The 21,683-nt window shown below is 43.9% G+C and overlaps 1 protein-coding gene across 5 annotated transcripts in view; it reads left to right on the top strand.

Moving 5' to 3' along the window:
• The window catches only part of LOC129814952 (voltage-dependent calcium channel subunit alpha-2/delta-2-like), a 264,188-nt gene that overhangs the window by 62,411 nt on the left and 180,094 nt on the right, over nt 1–21,683 (top strand). The gene's annotated exons all lie outside the window — the stretch shown is intronic.

Raw genomic sequence — 21,683 nt, 5'->3', positions numbered from 1 at the left:
AAAAAATAGAACCGCTTGTATTTTAGCGCCAGGCTACGCAGATGTTCGTTGACGTGTCGAGAGCAGTTTGGAATCAGAGGATGGAATGACATGTATTGTGCTGCTTTTCATGCCAGAGAATTTCTACTCCCTCCTTCATGGTTATTTACTCCCATGAAAGTTTAAATCCAGCGCAGTAATCAGACTGGGAGCTAGAAATAGCTTGTACGTTTAATTTGTGCACATGGAGACGCAAACCATGAAGTCCTTCCCAAGAGTTGCCATACTTTAGTAGACTGTGGAGAGAGTATGTTCCACTGATGAACAAATGCAAAGTGACACTAAATGCTTAGTTCCAAACTACTGGGAATGGAAACAAACTCCTAATACACTTTAGGCTCTCATATACAGTCATGTGAAATCGTATCCCGTCTAATGCCTCGTCCCACTGGGCTCAGATGTCAACTCAATGTCTATTCCACATTGGTTTAATGTCATTCCATTGAAATGACGTGGCAACAAGGTTGATTCAACCAGTGTGTGCCCAGTGGGATGCTCTGAAACAACTGTGTTATGGTCCGTCCGTCTGGCTCCTCTCTTCCCTCTTCTTCTCACTCTCTCGTGTTGTTGTCAGCGTTCGGCATAAATCAGGGATGTCCAAAGTAAGATGTTAAGTTGTGTTGTCAAGCAACACGATGAGTCACTCTTCCCGTATTAGCCATGCGTTTTAACGAGCTGGCCCGGCAGTGCCAGGAGCTCCTCCAGAATGATACAGTACAGTAATGAACTAAACCCTGGTCTGAACTCTGTACGCATTATTCTGTTACATGAAAGGGGGCCTCAATAACCAACATCCTGTGGAATAGAGGAGCACAAGAGAGAGAGGGATATCTTAGTGGCAGAGACTCAGATATGCGTGTGTGTAAATGGGTGATGGTACTCTCCTGCACGTGTGTGTGTGTGTGTGTGTGTGTGTGTGTGTGTGTGTGTGTGTGTGTGTGTGTGTGTGTGTGTGTGTGTGTGTGTGTGTGTGTGTGTGTGTGTGTGTGTGTGTGTGTGTGTGTGTGTGTGTGTGTGTGTGTGTGTGTGTGTATGTTTTGCAAGTGTGTGTGTGTCTGCGACAAGTGTGTGTGTGTGTGTGTGTGTGTGTGTCTGCGACAAGTGTGTGTGTGTGTGTGTCTGCGACAAGTGTGTGTTATCTGAGCGGCAAGGCACACAGCTAGCTGTACGAGAGGCGGTGGTTTGACAGCCTTTTAACAGCTAGCATGAAAGAGAACAGAGCTCTCCATGTAACTTGTTCGTGGGTATAAAACGCCAGGCAGAAGTGATTCCTGTTAGAGTGATCTGGGCCTGCCTCTCTCTTCCCGGGCTTCTTTGATCGCATCTCCTCTTCCCCCCGCTCTGTGTCAAAGCAGCGGCTGGACGTTCAGTTGGGCCTCTGTGTCCCTGTGAACCAGGCCTGGTGGATGTTTCTGAACATCCACCAGGCTGTCAATCAAAGCCTGTATGCCGAGGAGGCAGCATTATAAGGATGTCGATCAGGGACTGCTGGTTGGGGATTCGTCAAAGCACAATGAGAAGTGCCTACAGCTACACAGTGTTACGGTCTCGTCACATTCCGATCAGTGAGAGGGAGTAGCAGCAAAACAGCCACTGTGAAAGCCGGTCCGGGGATTTTTCACAGAAGGGCCTGTTGGAATAGAAGAAGGGACCGAGGTTGATTTGATCCAGTTATACACGTCTCTGTACATCGAGTTATAGTCTGTCAATGAATGGATGCCTCTAGGCTGTTTTGTTTTATACACGTATCACTTTTCCTGGGTATTTCTTGTCATGGTCGCAGGGCTTAAACCTTTCTTTCCACCAGACAGACATGGATGAGTATGAACTAACTAAGCTCCATGACAACAAGTAGGACAGGTATCAAGCCACTGGGCAAAAATCGAATGAAATTGTATTGTTCACGTGTGCCGAATAGAACAGGTGTAGACTTTACAGTGGAATACTTTCTTTCGAAGCCATTCCCAACAGTACGGAGTTAAAAGGTAAGACAAATATGTGCTAAATGAAAACAGGAAATAGTAACACAATAAAAGCACTAACAAGGCTGTATACAAGCAGTGGTGTAAAAATACTTTCAATTGGGGTATCTGTACTTTACTTTACTATTATTTTTTTTTGGACAATTTTTACTTTTACTTCACTGCATTCCTAAAGATAATAATGTACTTTTTACTCCATACATTTTCCCTGACACCCAAAAGTACTCGTTACATTTTGAATGCTTAGCAGGAGAGGAACATGGTCCAATTCACACACTTATCAAGAGAACATCCCTGGTCATCCCTACTGCCTCTGATGTGGCGGACTCACTAAACAAAAATGCTTCCTTTGTAAATGATGTCTGAATGTTGGAGTGTGCCCCAGGCTAGTGTATGTAGTGTGTCTATGTGTGAGTGTGTATCGGAGTGTCAGTGTAGTATTTGTGATTGTGGGGGTAGAGTCTAGTGAGTGTGCATAGAGCCAGTGCAAGGGAGTCAGTGCAAAACAATTAAGATAAATGAATAAATAATAAAGGGCAATGGAAATAGACCGGGTAGACATATGATTAATTGTTCAGCACTCTTATAGCTTTGGGGTAGAAGCTGTTCAGGTGCCTTTTTGTCACAGTCTTGGTGCTCCAGTACTGCTTGCCCGTGCGGTAGCAGAGAGAACAGTCAATAACTTGGGTGGCTGGAGTCTTTGACAATTATCTCTGACACCGCCTGGTATTGAGGTCCTGGATGGCAGGGAGTTCGGCCCCAGTGGTGTATTGGGCCGTACGCACTACCCTCTGTAGCGCGTTGGTTGAATGAACGTTGTTTCCATGTTGTTACAACATGTGATGATGTTGTATCAATGTAGAAAACTGATTGGATTTGCACAACGTCATCAACGTAACGGTATTTGGTCTTTTTCTCACCCAATTTTTCACCTAAATCCAATGACTTGGTGCATTTTTTTGTGGATTTCACTTTGAATTCACGTTAGTTGACAACTCAACCAAATGTAAATCAAAACTAGACGTTTAACTGACTTCAGTGCCCAGGCTTATACTTTGACTTGATTTCTACTGCCAGGTGGTGCTGATGGAGAATTGAATGTTGTGTTGTTGAAAGTTCAAAGGTCAGGGTCAGAAGGTCTATATGGAGGATGATTGATCATGTTTAGTTATAGGGCTTTGTATTAGGATAGGAGACCAGATTAGGTGGAGCAGGAGGAGTTTTATGAAAGCGTCAAGGTGCGTGGGTGGGTAGTAACGAGGGTGTGTGGTTGTGTGTAGTGTGACGAGAAGGGTTTAATGGGAACCGGGTTACCGAGATTTACAGGCATTTACTGGTCAAACCCACTCCCTTTTCACTGGATAAATAATTACGAGAAACTGGTCAACTATAATAAATTATTTCTCTGAACAGCGTGACGTCAAATGGAACTTTTAAAGGAAATGTCTCAATCTGTCTTCATATGGCCGTGTCTGCTCTGCTATCTGCATAATCAATAATCACTGCCAAACGTGCTTCAACAAAGTATCGAGTAAAGGGTCTGAATACTTATGTAAATGTGATATATTTATTTGTAATACATTTGTAAATATTTCCAAAAACCTGTTGTTGCTTTGTCATTATGGGAGTATTGTGTGTAGATTGATGAGGAAAAAACGATTTAATCAATTTTAGAATAAGGCTGTAACGTAACAAAATGTGTAAAAGGTCAAGGGGTCTGAATATTTTCTGAATGCACTGTATATGCTTTTAAAGAGAAATTCCAGTTTGAACGGGAATACTGGGAAGCCTGGTAATTGCAATTTTCTCGGGAAGCAAAATTGGTAGATTCTCTGGAAAATGTTAAACCCTAGTGAGGAGGATACAGTAAGTAGTGGGGGGTATTGTGCAGATATGACGGAGATGCTCTGTGACTCTGCCATCATACTGATTGTGAGGGAATACAGGAGCTCTGACCAGACAGTGTGCATGGATGGCAAAAATGCACTTGACAGATTGAATCAGTCACTCTGCGTAAGCCTCGGTTTCCCCTAGCCTGACCATGGAAATCAAGACGGCACAGACGGGCCAGGGCGGGGTGGACGGGCCAGCTCTACGTCATCTGTCATCGTGTGACACATAGATAAATCATTTACAAAGACAAATGCACACACACACACACACACACACACAGGCATGCACACATTTGTGTGTGTGCACATGCCAGTGGCGACTTTAACATGAAAATATTGGTGCGGCAAACTCAAGCATCGAAACAACTACACTACAGACTACACATCGAATGCACCATCATAATAACCAAATCCCAGAAAGGAATTTGAGCCACACACACAAACCTTATAACATTTGGGTTAGGATCAGATTATAGGTTACTTCCCATATCTTTAGATCTAATTGCACAGACGACCAAGTCAAGCACACTTTTATACAGTAAAGTTTATATTACTTTAGAATCAATTTCAGCATCGGTCTGCAGTATTGCTAATCAGTGTCTGAGTATTGGAACGCAGCCCAAACAGTGCAGTTGTGTTTGTCTGCCTGTTAACAAGATGCTATGTTAAGAATAATGTAGCCACGTTTATAAAGCTACTCCCTTGCATCAACAATTGTAGAGTTACAGTTCTATGGGTTATTACAGTCTAAACATCAGACATTAACAAGACACACCGTATCTAGGTACATTAAACAGCTTTTAGCCACTGCTTCCATCCAAACCAATCGTGTTTTATCTCTAATTTCTTTAAGGCCTTATTTTCATGTTCCGTGGCGGATGTTTTAAATCTGCATTTGCTTCATAACGCAAAGTTCTGAAATAATTTGCTAGGAGACAGTCGACATAATTCATTATGGCTTTTCAGCTCGCTAACTAGCTAGAAGATGATAAACAACTTTGAAGTTGAGTCCATCAGTCCAATCAGCTAGCGGAGATATGACATCAATTTATCCATGACCAATGACATTGAGCCTTCTTGGGTGGGCACTACTAATATACTTTATCTCTATGGCAGCACTCAAGGGGGCTGAAGCTGTCGGACCATACCAGTACATGTTGCAGTGATGCATTGTCCCAATGAATTCACTCACCCATCCGAACCTTTGAGCACGTAGCAATCACACGCAGCCAATTGCACACAACTAGAGAAGATCAACAAGAGAAAGATGGCGCCGATTGAGTCCTTAGGAAACTGTGCAGTATTTAGTTTTTTTATGTATTATTTCTTACATTGTTAGCCCAGAAAACCTTAAGTGTTATTACATACAGCCGGGAAGAACTATTGGATAGTCAGAGAGACGTCAACTTACCAGCACAACCAGCACTACGGACAGGAATACAACTTTCCCAAAGCGGATCCTTTGTCTGCACCTCCCAGGGCATTTGAACTGATTCCAGAGGCCGACCCAAAACAACCTTCCCGTTGGAGGACAGGGTGCCGGAGCGGTCTTCTAGTGAGGTTTCGGATGCGCGCACACCACCTACCGCTTCCGAGTGTATTACTCGCTAATGTCCAGTCCTTAGTTAACAAAGTCAATGAAATTAGGGCAAGAGTTGCTTTCCAAAGAGATATCCAGGATTGTAACATACTCTGTTTCATGGAGACATGGCTAGATAGCTGGGGACATGCTGTCAGAGTCCATACAGCCAACGGGATTTTCAGTGCGTGGCGCCGACAGGAACAAACATCTCTCTGGTAAGAAGGGCGGGGGTGTATGTTTCATGATTAACGAATCATGGTGTAATTGTAGCAACATACAAGAACTCAAGTTCTTTTGTTCACCTGACCTAGAATACCTCACAATCAAATGCCGACCATATTATTTCCCAAGAGAACTCTCCTCGGTTATCGTCACAGCTGTGTATATCCCCCCGCAAGCGGATACCAAGACGGCCATCAAAGAACTTCACTCGACTTTATGCAAACTGGAAACCATATATCCTGACGCTGCATTTATTGTAGCTGGGGATTTAACAAAGCTAATCTGAGAACAAGCCTACCGAAATTCTATCAGCATATTGATTGCAGTACACGAGCGAGTAACACACTCGACCACTGCTACTCTAACTTTCCCGATGCATCCAAGGCCCTCCCCCGCCCTCCTTTTGGCAAATCTGACCATGACTCCATCTTGTTGCCCCCCTCCTATAGGCAGAAACTAAAACAGGAAGCACCCATGCTTAGGTCTATCCAACACTGGTCTGACCAATCGTATTCAACGCTTCAAGATTGCTTCGACCACCTGGACTGGGATATGTTCCGGGTAGCCTCAGACACCGCTGACTCGGTGAGCGAGTTTATAATGTTTATAATGTATAGGAGATGTTGTACCCACTGTGACTATTAAAACCTTCCCTAACCAGAAACTGTGGATTGATGGCAGCATTCGCGCAAAACAGAAAGCATGTACCACCGCATTTAATCATGCCAAGGTGACTGGAAACATGACTGAATACAAACAGTGTAGTTATTCCCTCTGTAAGGCAATCAAACAAGCAAAATGTCAGTATAGAGACAAAGTGGAGTCGCAATTCAACGGCTCAAACACGAGACGTATGTGGCAGGGTCTACAGACAATCACGGATTACAAATAGAAAACCCGCCCCGTCGAGGACATCGACGTCTTGCTCCCAGACAAATTAAACAGCCTCTTTGCTCGCTTTGAGGACAATACCGTGCCACCGACACGGCCCGCTACCAAAGACTGTGGACTCTCCTTCTCCGTGGCCAACGTGAGTAAAATACTTAACTTTTTATGGCTGCAGGGGCAGTATTGAGTAGCTCTGATTAAAGGTGCCCATTTCAAACGGCCTCGTACTCAATTCTTGCTCGTACAATATGCATATTATTATTACTATTGGATAGAAACACTCTCTAGTTTCTAAAACCGTTTGAATTATATCTGTGAGTCAAACAGAACTCATTTGGCACAAACTTCCTGACCAGGAAGTGGAAAGTCTGAAATCGAGGCTCTGTTCTTCTTCCTGCCTATACATGGGTATGATACGTAAGAGTCTACATGCACTTCATAGACCTTCCCCTGGATGTCAAGAGGCTGTGAGAGAAGAAATGTAGTGTTTATCTTGGTCTGAATTGGAATACAAGCTCTTTGTATGACGTGTCCCTCATTTCCGGTACTCTTGGGAGCGCGAGGTGGACAGTGGGATTGCCTTCTGTTTAGCTGCCGTTATGGACGACTACTATCTCCGGCTCTGATTTTATTTGATACATGTGACCATATCATCGTAAAGTATGTTTTTTCAATATAGTTTAATCAGATTATTGAATTTTTTTCGGGAGTTTTGCCGTGTTCCGTTCTCTGACTTTGTTGACGATGGAGAGATCCGTTCCACTTGGCTAGTGCGCGTGCTAAATGAAGAGGGAAAGTTGCTGTTCTAAATCCAAACAACGACTGTTCTGGACAAAGGACACCTTGTCCAACATTCTGATGGAAGATCAGCAAAAGTAAGAAACATTTTATGATGCTATTTCATATATCTGTCGTAGATGTGAACTAGTCGTCGGCGCCCAAGTGTTTCTGGCTATTGTGCTAAGCTAATATAATGCTACATTTTGTTTTCGCTGTAAAACACTTAATAAATCGGAAATATTGGCTGGAATCACAAGATGCCTGTCTTTCATTTGCTGTACACTATGTATTTTTCAGAAATGTTTTATGATGAGTAATTAGGTATTTGACGTTGGTGTCTGTAAGTTTTATGGCTGCTTTCGGTGCAATTTCTGATTGTAGCTGCAATGTAAACTATGATTTATACATGAAATATGCACATTTTTCTAACAAAACATATGCTATACAATGAATATGTTATCAGACTGTCATCTGATGAAGTTGATTCTTGGTTAGTGGCTATTTATATCTTTATTTGGTCGAATTTGTGATAGCTACTGATGGAGTAAAAAACTGGTGGAGTAAAAAAAGTGGTGTCTTTTGCTAATGTGGTTAGCTAATAGATTTACATATTGTGTCTTCCCTGTAAAACATTTTAAAAATCGGACATGTTGGCTGGATTCACAAGATGTGTACCTTTCATATGCTGTATTGGACTTGTTAATGTGTGAAAGTTAAATATTTAAAAAATATATATTTTGAAGTTCGCGCCCTGCACTTGAGCTGGCTGTTGTCATAAGTGTACCGACGTCGGGCTTGCAGCCATAAGAAGTTAAACGTGCTAACCCTCGCAAGGCTGCCGGCCCAGACAGCATCCCTAGCCGCATCCTCAGAGCATGCGCAGACCAGCTGGCTGGTGTGTTTACAGACCTGTTCAATCAATCCCTATCCCAGTCTGCTGTTCCCACATGCTTCAAGATGGCCAACATTGTTCTTGTTCCCAAGAAAGCTAAGGTAACTGAACTAAATGACTATCGCCCCGTAGCACTCACTTCTGTCATCATGAAGTGCTTTGAGAGAATCATATCACCTCCACCCTACCTGTCACCCTAGACCCACTCCAATTTGCTTACCGCCCCAATAAGTCCACAGATGATGCAATCACCATCACACTGCACACATCCCTATCCCATCTGGACAAGAGAATACCTATGTAAAAATGCTGTTCATTGACTACAGCTCAGCATTCAACACCATAGTACCCTCCAAACTCATCATTCATCTTTAGACCCTGGGTCTCGACCCCGCCCTGTGCAACTGGGTCCTGGACTTCCTGACGGGCCACCCCCAGGTTGTGAAGGTAGGAAACAACATCTCCACTCCGCTGGTCCTCAACACTGGAGCCCCACAAGGGTGCTTTCTCAGCCCTCTCCTATACTCCCTGTTCACCCACGACTGCGTGGCCGTTCACGCCTCCAACTCAATCATCAAGTTTGCAGACTGAAAGGAGGCTGAAAGAATGTGGCTTGTCATCGAAAACCCTCACTAACCTTTACAGAGACTGAGAGCATCCAGTCGGGCTGTATCACCGCCTGGTACGGCAACCGCTGGGCTTTCCAGAGGCTGGTGCAGTCTGCACAACGCATCACTGTGGACACCTACAACACCTGATGTCACAGGAAGGCAAAAAAGGTCATCAAGGACAACAACCACCCTCGCCACTGCCTGTTCACCCCGCTTCCTTCCAGAAGGCGAGGTCAGTACAGGTGCATCAAAGCTGGGACAAAAAGATTGGAAAAACAGCTTCTATCTCAAGGCCATCAGATTGTTAAACAGCCACCACTTGCACAGAGAGGCGGCTGCCTACATAGACTTGAAATCATTGGCCACTTTAATAAATGGATCACTAGTCACTTTAATAATGCCACTTTAATAAGGTTTACATATCTCACATTACTCATCTCGTATGTACTGTATATACTGTATACTGCATCCTTCACTATCTATTCTTTACCATCTATTACATCTTAGCCACTCTGTCACTGCTCATCCATATATTTTATACGTATATATTCTCATCCCATTCCCTTTACTAGATTGTGTGTATTAGGTTTTGTTGTGGAATTGTGAGATATTACCTGTTAGATACTGCTGTTCTGTCGGATCTAGAAGCATAAGCATCTGCTAACCATGTGTATGTGACCAATAACATTGGATTGGATTGGATGCCTTCCCTGGCTAGCCCCCCCCGCAACAAAGCACCGAGTGAGGCTGAAGCAGCTGCAGCAGGGAGCTGCCTTACTCAAAGAAAACTGATCAAAATAACAATACAAACGAGGAAGTGACCACAAATGCTTTATTAGCTCAAGTGATTTTTAAAACATAACATTGTTTGCTGACTGATATGTTATTTGTGACATGATTGAATGCTAGAAGGACATGCAAAACCGTGCCGTCTCCAGGATAGTGGTGGGCTGCCCTGAATGACGGATCGCCACTCTGCACCGTTCACCAAAACTTCAGTAAGCCTACTTTTTCAGTACTAGGATATAGCCTAATGGTTTTGTACTCAAATGTGTGTTACTTTTGTCAAATAATTTTCGGTACTTTTGTCAAATGTGTCTCACGTCATGTACTGATTGAGAGGATCGATTCTGTGTATCAGCGCAGCCTATGTCCCTTTTATAACACGAGCGCACTCTAGCCTGTTCTGAGGTACCACTACACTGGGGTCTGGGCTGCATCATGTTAGCGCCACACTCATAGCACACTTGAATAATGTATTAAATGCAACATTGCATGTAGAAATGTTGAAAGTGTTCATTACTGTTCGCAAAACAATGTCCACTACAGACTAGAACACTTTACAATTTCAAGAAGATACTGGTAGCTTCCAGCTTTGTAGGCTAACTTTTCTGGCTAGCTTACAGCTGAAGCTAACATCAATTCACTACCCTAGTACCTTGTTTGTGATTACATGCAAAACATCATGCAGAATATGCTGATTTAAAAGCTGATTGTCGCCTAATCAATTAATCGTCTCTCCCTCACCGAATGAACTGAATGTGTGAACGTGCCTTATGAATGACATAATTACTTGGTCCTACAGAGCACTTTTATAAAATAAGAGATTGCTACCTTTATGCAAATGTTGTTGATCAGTACAATAAAATAAGTCTCAAATGGAAGGGAAACAGTTTGTTTGCTATCTGTAGCCCCATGAAATTGGCTGAAACAAGCTCAATAACTCAATGCATGCACACACTCCTATTGAATATGCATTCAACTGTATTGTGAATAGGTCTAGGTCTACATCTTGATTTGCCCAGTTTATTAATAGAGATTTACCATTCAAATGAATGTTTACCATTATTTTGTTATGTAGTGAGATTGGTGAAAACAACTTGATTGTATAACTGAATTGATTCATTAACGCATATATGTTTTACATAAAAAAATGACAATGGAATGATATTGAATTCAAAAGATGCACAACGATTGAACAGAGGAGTTGATCAGTAGATCAAGTGCCAATCTTTTTGGTATCGAGTATCCTGATACTTAAGCTGGTATCGTATCTGGTATCGTAACAACACTACCACTCGTCGCACACGCCACACACACACTTATACACATGCATAGGCACAATCCTGCCTTCCCACCTGGATGCACACACACAAACACACCCACCTACACACTAACAGATTCCCAGGACCCTGACCCACTGCTAAGAGGTCTGCGGTGGTCGATGATTTGAGTCGGCATCCCAGTGAGTTTTCAGACGCCTCGGCGACTCGCTTTAATTGGAGAGGCACCCGGCACGAATCACCAATTTCAAACAGCTAAATTTAGCCCTCGGTGCTTTAAAGAGCCACGGACTAAAAATAAGCACACCATTACACAATTGTGTCATTACTACTTTACTATGTAGTTGAGATTTCCATCATTTTCAGTGGAATAGCCTTCAGTGGAAGTGCCCAGATGTCTGAGTGTTGGTGGAGTGTGGTTGTAGATTCAATTGGTGCTGTTGGGGAGGGACTTTCATCTGGAGTATTGGGCACAGGGCTGACTGTTGGCTATGACACTGCTGGAGGATCAGCGGGATGGTTACTGCTCTTCCTCTCCCTCGGGTGACAGGTGAAAGGAGTCTGTTGGCTTGTGTTAGCAAGTTGTCTCTCTGCTCAGAGCTTTCTGATTGTGTGTGTCATCTCGGTGTCTTTAGTCATAAGGACGAGTGCTTCTTGTTCTCCAGAGGCATATAATCTCTAAGTCATGAAGACTAGTTCGAGGAATACACGGACTATTCCCAATAGCACAAACATGACAGCAGCTGGCGAATTCACAATGAACGACGACAGCACCGACGGCCAACAATTATGTCTCTCCTGTTGGCGTTAAGTGATGAAGGATGAAGGCGTTAAATGAATGAGTTGTTTGTCTCTAAGAGTTCTGGGAGATTTCCCTACAGCCTCGCTCCTCTCCACAGCACTCATTTGTAATGTCGGCAGTAGATCACATTAGACGACTTTCCACGCATACTGATGGTTTATATCACTCTGGGATATCAGTCTGGATTTAGGCAACTTCCATACAGTACTCTGCATGTAACCACCAGGTAAAAGACTGTATAGCATCCACACTGATCTCTGGGATAGACTAGGTTGGACTTTGTAGTTGCAGTACAACGCTCCATACTGTATGTAGCCACCATGTAGATGACTGTACAGCCACCATGCAGTAAAACAGTTAAGCCCTACACGGTAGGAAGTGCCAACCTTGGTGATGCCAGCTAGTTGACGTAATGCCCTCACTCGTCATAGAATTACGCATCATCCAAGCCCACCACTATTTAACCTCGCTTGGACATTGCGTGCAGCTCAGTAATAGCTACTAGCCCTGGGCATGGCTTGTGCTCATTTAGGCAGCTTAATGACTTACAAGGCTCCCGTAATGAGTGTGCATGAGCAGTGCTAAGAGAGGTCAGATAGGGTTGAATATATTATGAACCTCACCGGTTAATACTACAACATGCCTGTTAAAGGCGTCTGTTTTTAAGGTGAGCTCATTTTGTGGATGCTGTGAGAAAAACAAGAACCAAGCAATGCATTACACCAAAAAGAAGAGTAGGTATGATAGCCTGTAAGAAAGCAATTTCGTTTTCCATTTCCTGCAGGCAGTTAGAGAGGCAGTTATAGCACCCGGGTCCCATCAGGACCCGAAGAACATGGGAAGTAGGCCGCATTGACTCTCCAAAAATAGCAGAGATACAAAAATATTTAACCATTTTTAAATCAGAATTCTTATCAAATTTGTTCTTGTTTATTCCAGACATTGGAGTTTGGTTGAAAACCCAGAACAAGGCCTCACCTGTCAGGGGGTTAGTGTGGAGGTTTTAGGACAGGGCTGGGAGGGTTGAGAGCAATGTTCCCTCTTATATTTTTGGCACTTAGCGCAAACTTCAACATTGTGAAAATTCTGTGAACACTGAGGCTTCATCCGTTTTAAGTTACAATTTCAGACAGTGGTCATTTTGATAACAATGTAGGTCTACCAGAGTGACATACCATCACAAACAATGGAGAAAATGCATCCCATAACATTTTAACATGGAAATAGCTGTTCTATCATTCAGCCTACAGTAGCAGCCAATTTGTGGTGTTTAATGTAGGCCTACATTCCACGGGACCTTTGAAAAAAACAATCAGGGCATCTACTCACGACCACTCATGCTGTAAACACAGTCCAGTTCAAAGTGAATGGCACAGATCCATATATGGCAATGGTCTATTTGCATATAGGCCTACTGCAGCTCTGATTGGTTATGCCGCACTGGTCTGTGTGGAGTACGGTCTGAGTCGTGCATGCCAATGCAATAGAATCCTACTCCGATGTGTTCTGCATACAACAAATGTTTTGTTTTTTCCAGACGTTGAAAATATGCATTTTCCGGACGTTGAAATCGGTTCTATGATATGGTCCGATTTTGTCCGGACCGAACAAATATCTATGTCTGTGGATGTGGAAATCAAGGCCGTTCCGGACTGCACCAAAAAAAAGACTTCCAAAAGACGAGCAGCCCGTGCTTACAAAGGTGTAGCTACAGTGCTGAAATTTTAGTTTATAAATGCCCGTCTATGTGGTATTCCCACCATTTACAAAACAGGCCATTGCATTGGCTTTATTAGTCCTGATTCCTGTGACTAAATACATTTGGCTATTTAAACTCTGAATATCAACTACCCAACTTTATCAGGCGTTATCTTGAGACTATTTGCAATGGGCTTACACAGCGGGAAATGCAGAAGTATTTGATTTGATCACTTTGATCAGCTTGTCAAAAATGTATGGATACACACTTAAAACTACTGATCATGACAATGGGGTGAAACTCACGGACAGCAGTTGTGAGTAGCCTGGTTGTCCATTCCATATTGTCCATTTTACTTTGACCTGTCCTGTTTTTAGGATATGTTGTTTGTTAACGTGACAGCGCATTTTTTATTTGATTAGGTGCCATTTAGGTTCGGCTATTTGATCAACGAAACCTGCATGATGTAAAAAGTGTCTGTCTCATTACATTGTCATCCATTTTATCTCCAGCCTGTAGGCTAGAGAAAAGGCCACATACTCTTTCTACCATATCCTGTTCCTGCTGCATGATTTATGTTTTTTTTTGACAGAACATTGGTGCAGCAACACAGCGATGCGTCTCCCCAACAGCACCCTGGAGAGGTGAGCTGGGAATGGACAAGCAAAATATTTTGCACCCCTGCCTTTGACAAAGTGGGCACTGCTTATCACAGGGCATGATCAGGGCTCACCTAAAAAGCCCATATGCCACTGGTTGAGAGAAATTGTTATTGTTTTTGGGCAGAATTATGTTAGGGTTTATGTGTTGTTGTTGGAAGTGCGTCTTAGTCAGTTTAGCTCAGAAAATGCCGCCCTAGTCAATCTGCCGCCATAGGCGGCCGCCTAATCCTGCCTAATGAGCGGGTCGGCCGTGAGGGGGAACCTCTTGAAAGTTGAGTGAAGTTCAATTTCGTGCTTCTCTGCAGGCTGATATTTCTTCTGCGTGGCAGTCCCGGGGGAGCTGCGCGCCCACGCACGCGCGCAGATTAAAGCGAACATTGTTTAAGACAGACAGACTGGTGTTTATAAGGAAGAAAGTAAGTGCAAAGATTGTCTATTATATTGACAAGATATTTGAGTGACCACTCTAACAATGGAAATACATGTCCTCAAAGAAGGAAGGCAGGCGGAAGGAGGCAAGATCAGGTGGTACCATTCTAGCCAATGAGAGGGCAGATACCTGTGTGAACAACATGCCGTAGATCGATAGAAGAATCACCTTTGTATCTGTGCCATTATGGCGTATGTGACAGCATGGGCAGGGCCATTGAGACTCTCCATTTTAAAGTCATACATTTTATTATTCTTCATTGGCTGATTGCTCCCAACTCATAGGACTCCCCACCCAGTTGACTACTTTAAAATGGTGGAAGCCGTCAATGGCAATGTCTACGCTTCAGCACTCGGCGGTCCCGTTCTGTGAGCTTGTGTGTTCTACCACTTCACGGCTGAGCCGTTGTTGCTCATAGAACTTTCTGCTCTAGCAGGGCAGAAATTTGACGAACTGACTTGTTGGAAAGGTGGCATCCTATGACAGTGCCACGAAAGTCACTGAGCTCTTCGGTAAGGCCATTCTACTGCCAATGTTTGTCTATGGAGACTACATGGCTGTGTGCTCTATTTTATACACCTGTCAGCAACAGGTGTGAAAAGAAATAGCTGAATTCACTAATTTGAAGGGGTGTCCACATATGTTTGTATATATAGTGTATATACAGACACACATGCACACACACATGCATGTACACACACACACACACATCATCACCTCCCCTCTGCAAACCCCGGCCTGTTTCCCTGGTCCTTGTCATTCAGATCTATGAACCTCCATTAGCAACCATCTGTTACAACCTGCAGCAGAAAAACCATTACATCTCTCTCTCTCTCGCTCTCTCTGTCTCTCTCTCTGTCTCTCTCTCTGTCTCTCTCTCTCTGTCTCTCTCTGTCTCTCTCTCTCTCTCTCTCTCTGTCTCTCTCTCTGTCTCTTTCTCTCTCTGTCTCTCTCTCTCTCTCTCTCTCTCTCTCTCTCTCTCTCTCTCTCTCTCTCTCTCTCTGTCTTTGTCTCTCTGTCTCTCTCTCTCTCTCTCTCTCTCTCTCTCTCTCTCTCTCTCTCTCTCTCTCTCTCTCTCTCTCTCTCTCTCTCTCTCTCTCACACACACACACACAGAGATTAATTCAGATACTCACCAACTCACAAATAAACAAACACGCACCTAACCTTCCTAAAGTGATTCCTGTTTCACCTTCAGATGAGATGAGAACACCTCCAGAACCATATGTGATAACATGAACACATAGCAACAAGGGAGCTTCAGATGACTCCTTCTTCAGAGGTCATAGCAACACACACAGATAGGTCAGAAACATGATAAATACACAGGATTGTATCGACATATTATTCTTTCTCCAGTATTGGGCCGTTCCATCACTCGTTCCTACAGAGAAAGGTCACAACCACCCACTCACTGGAACTTATCTCTCACATTAGAGACATTTCAGGATCTGTTTCTGATCTGTTCAGTCTTCAATGCACACTTATTTTACTGATTCTCAGACTCTCATGCAGTAGCATTTTTTTTTTTTAACCAAATATCAATGTACATTTTGAGGAATATTGATTTTGGATTGTCCTCCTGTCTCACACACAATCCCCCATTAAAGTGACTGTGTGTGGCAGACAGGCAGGGAGGAGGAAATGGGGGGCTTTTGATTCTCTGTCTAATCATCAGAGTTCTCATTAAAAGGAGAAAATGGTTCCTGTGTTTCTGAGCAACTCTCATTCGTGCTGTAGCAGCGGCATCTGCCTCACTCCATCTCCCCGTCAGCCAGAGACAAATACATGGAAATGACTGCTTTGTGCTTTTTATACAGCCATCTCCCCAAGACGCATAAAACATATATTTCCATGCAGTCTCCCGTGTGTGGTTTTGCATCTACTGAGACAGAGAGAGAGAATGAGAGAGAGACAGAGAGAAACACTTGAGTTTTTGAATGGTTTTGCATAAACGCTAAATGTTTATTTCAATTTTTTTTTCTGGCAAGGCAGTACTTTTCAGTCAGTTGTTTTCTCGTCTAGAGGGTACAATTGAAAAAGATCATTTCATACGAAAGGGGCTTTTCAAAACACATCTGCAATCGAGTAGAACATATGTGTTATGTAGGTGTATGTCAAAGAACAATGAAATGGGCACTGTGCGCATAATAGCACCTTGTGCGTGTATAACAATCTATTTCAAGAGAGAGTAAGACACGGTATGTCTGTAGGCGTGAGGATTATAATGTAGGTTATTTGATCTTGGTGTATACTCAAAAACCTTCCACATTTCCTCGTGCTCCGCTTCATTGTCATAATAATTTGTTCGTTTTTTAACCACTCTTTTTACTGGCTCGAGAGTCATGATACATGTTTCTGTGTGACTTATTGATTTTAGTCGTTCGTTTGACCTGCCGTCCGCAATTAATTATACAGCAGGATTGATACGCCCTTCTCCGGCTCAGCAGCTCGGGAGACGTGCGCCGACCAACAACTGTCTATCACGTGTGCGTGCGCATGAAAATAGATCATGTTGCAAGCAGCATAGAGAAGACAAAGACATGTTTAGGACTGATAATTGATCACATCGTGCAGAAATGAATGTAATTCATTGATTATGGAATGTTTGGATGGACACAGATTTGTAGAACCAACACCCACTGCTCCGCAAACTCAATATATATTGTGCTTATCACCCTCGCCGCAGTCAAGCAATTGCATTCCGCAATCTAGTCTGGTTGCGGGCGACAACTAGACATCATTTCAAAGGAATCAAGGAGTAACCTTATGTGGAAGCGTACCAATCACAAATGTACATTGTTTAAAAGCACACTTTTATGACAGCTTCAATAAGCCCCTTATAGTAAACGAAATGTGAACGAAAGGCTTGTTGAATCATGGCTCTTTAGAATTTTCCATTCATCATTCACCGTTAGAGGGGCCTGTGTGCTTTGGGCATTACATACTCAAATGAAAAAAATGATTCGAGACATGAATTCTTTTGACAGAAAGAGTCGAAAAGATCCGAGTCAGTAAAAAGAGCCAAATTTCCCATCACTAATAATGATCTGCCTCATCCCTATTACCAGGGTTATCGGGACAGAGGCCATCCAATCACCTGCTGCCTTTATTGACATTCAACTCAAATGATTGTAGAGATGTAGCACAATTGATAGAAATGCATTTACATGTACATCCCATTCAATTTGGGGAAGTGAATATGTGTGTGTGTGTGTGTGTGTGTGTGTGTGTGTGTGTGTGTGTGTGTGTGTGTGTGTGTGTGTGTGTGTGTGTGTGTGTGTGTGTGTGTGTGTGTGTGTGTGTGTGTGTGTGCACGCAGGTATGTAGCTAATGGAAGCCGGGAGGTTGCAGTACAAATAAATGATGTTGAGGTCAATAAATCTGCCTGTGTATGTGTGGATGCTGGCCTGATGTCCATAGCCTGCCACTGACCCCAGGGAGCAGTGCTTTGATTCCAAGCAGATGGGGAGCATGGTTCCTGGTCTCCTGGTGCAGCCAACAAGGCAAAGGATGGTATTCTGTTCTGAAAAGGAGCTGTTAGGCCCTGACAGTTGTGATCGGGAACGTTGGGCTGTTTTCACAGTAGGGGGCACCACACATACACACAGACACCCTTATTATATCCCTGTTATATATCAAACATGTAAAAAGAACAAAATCCCTTGCCTAATTTACCATTCCTGCATTTTTATACTCGCTTTCTCGTATATCTGAAAGGGGTAGGGGGTAAAAAAACATGGAAAAATAGAAGCCACCTAAAGACCTAGTCATGATTCCTGCTTTTTCACAGACCTTGTAACCAAAATACAGGTATAGCGCAGAGCGCATTGGAGTAGGGTTCTATTGCATTGACAGGCACGGCTCAGGCTCATACAGTACACAGACCGGTGCGCCATAACCAATCAGAGCTGCAGTAAGCCTACATGCAAATAGCCAATTGCCATATATGGATCTATGCATTTACTTTGAACTTGGACTGTGTTTACAGCTGTGGTCGTGGGTAGATGCGCTTGTTTTGAGATCATAGCAAGAGCTGCATGTAGCCACGTGTGCACATTTTGTTCATATCCGTTACTAGTTAGTGAGTTATTAGCTCAGTTATAGAGAATTTGTAGTCAGCAATGGAGGAGTGATTGCTTCCTACAAGAGCACAACATTTGTGCACTTCTAGCCATCTTTGAAAAGCAAGTCAAGTAAATAACTTTTTATATGTCTTAAAGGGGCAGTGATGGTCTTGAATAAGCTAAGTAGCCAATAGGCAGAGCGTAGTATGATTTGTCTGATTCTCTGTAATAATGGTATGGGAATTTAAATATATTTTATTTTGTAAAGTGGTTTCTAACAATCAAACAAGAAAACGTTTTCAGTCACCTCCTTGTCTGAAGGACAAGTAAATTAACAGGTTCATGTAAAGCCCTGCATGTTATTTTTCAAAAGTCTCTACTTGGCCACTGTTAAAATGGCAGCTTAAAGAGGGTACAGCCTCAGTGTTCACAGTAAACTCGGGCCGGAAGTTGCACAGAATTTTCACAACGTTCAAGTTTGCATTCAACAGACCTGTACTGTGCTCACAGTACCAAAAAGAATTGCGGGAACATTGCCCCCCACCCCTGCCAATTTGCCAGTTACCCACTAATATGTACTGATATGTATAAAAGGGTCTGTATAAAAACTGATATGTTTAAAAACCTGCAAATAAGTGGTAAATTAGTGGCTGTTTGAAAGGGGGTTGATAACATTGCCTTATATATTTTTTTACAGGTAACATACCACATCTTCTGTCTACAATGTGTAACAGGAACAAGCGCACACACACACACCTGCACGCACGCACACACAGAGAGACACACACACACACACACACAAAGCCATTGTCTTTCATGCGTGTGCGACCAGAGGGAGCGTTTGATGGGCGAGGCTCCCGCACTACAGAGCCAGTCACACAGCGACACAAGACCCTTTGATTTCCATTTGAACTGCTGAATTCAACTGTAAAGAGTCATTGAACAGATCAAACTTGTGTTGGTCCACAGAATCACAAGAACAGAACAGGCCTGGATGAGTGCTTCAATAGAGAGCTCAGATCCTGGTAAACAGCCCGACCGCTAAGAACAGAGATCAAACCAGAACAACTTGCTGGTGTTAAAGAGATCAGTGCCACTTCTCCCTACCACCAACAGCCACATCAGCAGCATCAATAGAAAAAGTACCAGTGCAGCTGGTACACACCTGAGCAGTCCGGCTTAAATAGAAAAGCTTCACTGGAGCACACCGGCTTCAATGCAACAGGTCCGTTTCACTAGGGTGGCTCTGTTTCGTTGAAACCACCTTGCTTCAGTAGAACCGTTGTGGCTGGCGTGGAACAGCTGAGCGCCATTGGAGCAGAGATATTCACCAGAGTAACTCTGGAATCCTCAGCTCCACCTTCCAGAAATCTACAGTGCATGGCCATGGAAAAGTGTTGCTGTAATTCAAAGGTGTAGCAAATCAGGGGAATGAGGGTTTCAGTGTGCAGATGAGGGAGTTCTAGAGGAAGACAGAGGAAGAGGAAGAAAAGGATTGGCAAAGGGGGAATCGGATAGGATACTGTCGAGCGAATGGTCATCCCAGCTTTCGCAGCAGGAATGTAGGTGGACGTCGGCTTAAGCTGGTCTCCCTCTGTCCAAGTATTCTTATCACGTTAAATGCACCCAGTCTCTGCACCCTAGCCCACCACCACAGAACAAGGGAGAGAGAGAAAGAGAGGGAGCAATGTATGGTCGAGCGAGGGAATCAGAGGTCGCCTTGGCTTTATTTGGCTCTTCCATCAGAGCGAGTGGTTAATCTGTGCAGGGCCCTGTCTTATCTAAGCGCCTGCCAGCCCGGCCCTGCCCTGCCCACAGAGAACACATCACGCCCCTCAGCCACACACACGCACGCACACACACTCCCCCCCCTCCAACCTTCCACTGGAGAAGGTGGCCGCAGATTGAATTATTATTTATCTCCATTCCACTTCTCTCCAGTTTGCATTCATTTGCAGCGGGCTGTCAGTTCTGCTCTCGTGTGTTTGTTTTTTAAGTAGAAGGCGTTCAGAATGTATTTGGGCGAGTCGCGGCGCCTCATGTCAGGCCGGTCCATTGGGGCTGCTGCATCAGTTGGTTATGTAAAAAGACACAGCGGTCTCGGGAGTGTTGGGTGTCGGCGCATTTGCAGAGGCACATGCCTCGGACAACCCTGATGACATTTGTTTTTTCCACCGAATGCGTGTGCTGTGGTCTTTTATCTGTGTCTTTTCAGGGTGACTCTTGTCTTGTCGGAAGCAAGGAGAGAGGAATTCGTTTTCACAGTGACTTGTCAAGTTGAACCCCTTAGTCAGAGTCGACCTGCCTCTCACCCTAGATACGTAAAGCCACGACGCAGACAATCTGCCAGTAGTGGTCCAACAGTCCCATTGGGTCAGCCATGAGGGATATTTGGTCATTATTGGCAAACTCTCCCCACCCCTACCTACCACCTATCAGTCAGACGCAGCATCCCGTTCTCGTGACGGTTTCCTGCCCCAATTTCTTGAGGTTTGACAGGCTGTCATGAAAAGATAGTATCAATTGCATCATACTAAGTGATGACCTGACTGTCTCTGTGATTGGCAGGTGTGTTTTTCTATACCGGGCCAATGAGGTGGGGGCTGGTTGGAGACATGAATCCATGTTGACTCTCTGACTGACAGACAGGCAGCTCTAACTCCTAACATGGGGAAAATGTTGGTTTGTTTATCAACCATTTATTTCCTAACCTTTACTTGAGAAGCTAACAGTGCAGTGTTGTACAGCAGCATCGGCCAATTACTTGCAGTGGCCAAATGGATAGGGGACTAGGGTAGATGGGAGGCTGTCTTCCATTGGTTGAGTGACAGGCAAGGAGAGGAGTAGGGCAGGAGGAGAGGAAAGGGGCTAGCCTGGAGGCACCCCAAGAGAAGAGAAGGAAGGGGAGGGCTGTGCCTCAGTAAGGCATGAGAAACGGTGGAGGAGAATTCCAAACCTTGACCTTGGGAAATAACCTCAATGATTATAGCCTCTTGCACCCCCCTCACACTTATCTCTCTCTCCCCCCTTCTCTCTCTCTCTCTGCAACCTCTTCTCTCTCTCTATCCCCTC

The sequence above is a fragment of the Salvelinus fontinalis genome, chromosome 18, assembly GCF_029448725.1.
Source record: "Salvelinus fontinalis isolate EN_2023a chromosome 18, ASM2944872v1, whole genome shotgun sequence".
Lineage (NCBI taxonomy): Eukaryota > Metazoa > Chordata > Actinopteri > Salmoniformes > Salmonidae > Salvelinus > Salvelinus fontinalis.
This window is presented reverse-complemented; position numbering and strand designations above follow the sequence as displayed.